Source organism: Alexandromys fortis, unplaced genomic scaffold (assembly GCF_014885135.2).
Source record: "Alexandromys fortis isolate MF-2015 unplaced genomic scaffold, M_Fortis_MF-2015_v1.1 scaffold_40, whole genome shotgun sequence".
NCBI lineage: Eukaryota > Metazoa > Chordata > Mammalia > Rodentia > Cricetidae > Alexandromys > Alexandromys fortis.
Genome location: NW_026067966.1, coordinates 8446326 through 8447361, shown reverse-complemented (window position 1 = coordinate 8447361; position 1036 = coordinate 8446326). Strand labels below are relative to the sequence as shown.

At 39.9% G+C, this 1036-nt stretch overlaps 1 pseudogene; it reads left to right on the top strand.

The window, feature by feature from the left end:
- Positions 1–230: 230 nt before the first annotated feature.
- Positions 231–1036, top strand: part of LOC126508786 (alcohol dehydrogenase class-3-like) — a 28878-nt pseudogene continuing 28072 nt past the window's right edge.

The window sequence follows — 1036 nt, the reverse complement described above, 5'->3', positions numbered from 1 at the left end:
TATAACTGTCTCTCTCCCAAGCCTACATATATTTTTAAAACACACTGTGGCCCATTCAGAGGTTTATTTTTGTCAGACTCTGTCTTAATTATATATCTATAATCATTTTCTGACCAAGAGTGCCTTTTTATTAAATGTTAAGCAGGTATGGCAAGGACCAACACTGTGGCCCTGTTGTTGGCTCCACCCCTTCACACATGGTGGAGGTATGCTCACCTCCTCTGCGAGCCATGCTCACCATTCCAGCTCCAGCTCCAGGTAAGCAGTGGTCGGGACTAAGTTGCCATTAAGCAATCTGTAACACTGTGCAAAAAAAAAAAAAACCAAAAAACAAAAACAAACAAACAAACAAACAACCATTTAAATGTAGGACCTCCAGAAAGAGCCAAACCTCTTATCTTTTAAAGGAGCCATGCAGTTTTTACTGCTAATGTTGAGTCAAGAAGCCTTCTCACAAAAAAAAAAAAAAAAATGCTTTTTGCTTCTAGCAAACAGAACCCACCTAAGAAAATGCTGCTACCAAGAAGCTGTTCTTAACTGTTCTTTTGTGTCTAGAATTCCTTCCCAAGCTCTCTCAGGTTCTATATGGATGTAGTTGCCCCACGTTCGCATGCCATTTTGTAAAAGGAGACTGATCGTTTGTTTCCCAGATGCCCAGATCAAAATAATCACACAGAAACTATATTAATTAGAACACTGCTTGGCCAATAACTTAGGTGTCTTTCTAGCTAGCCTTTATATCTCAAATCATTTCTTTTAATCTATGTATTGCCATGAGATTTTGGCTTACCTCTAAGTTTCTAGCTTGCCATCTTTCTCCTTAGGGAGCTACATGGCTCCCTAAGTCTTGACTCTGCCTACTATTTCTCTCTATCTCCTCCTGCCATAGGTCTAAGGAGCTTCTTTTTTAACCGATGGTAATAAAACATTTTCATAGCATGCCGAGAGAAATCCACGTCATACTGGGTTCAGTTCCCAGGACCCACAATGGACAACTTACAGCCATTTGCAACTTATTTCCAGAATGTTCTCTTCT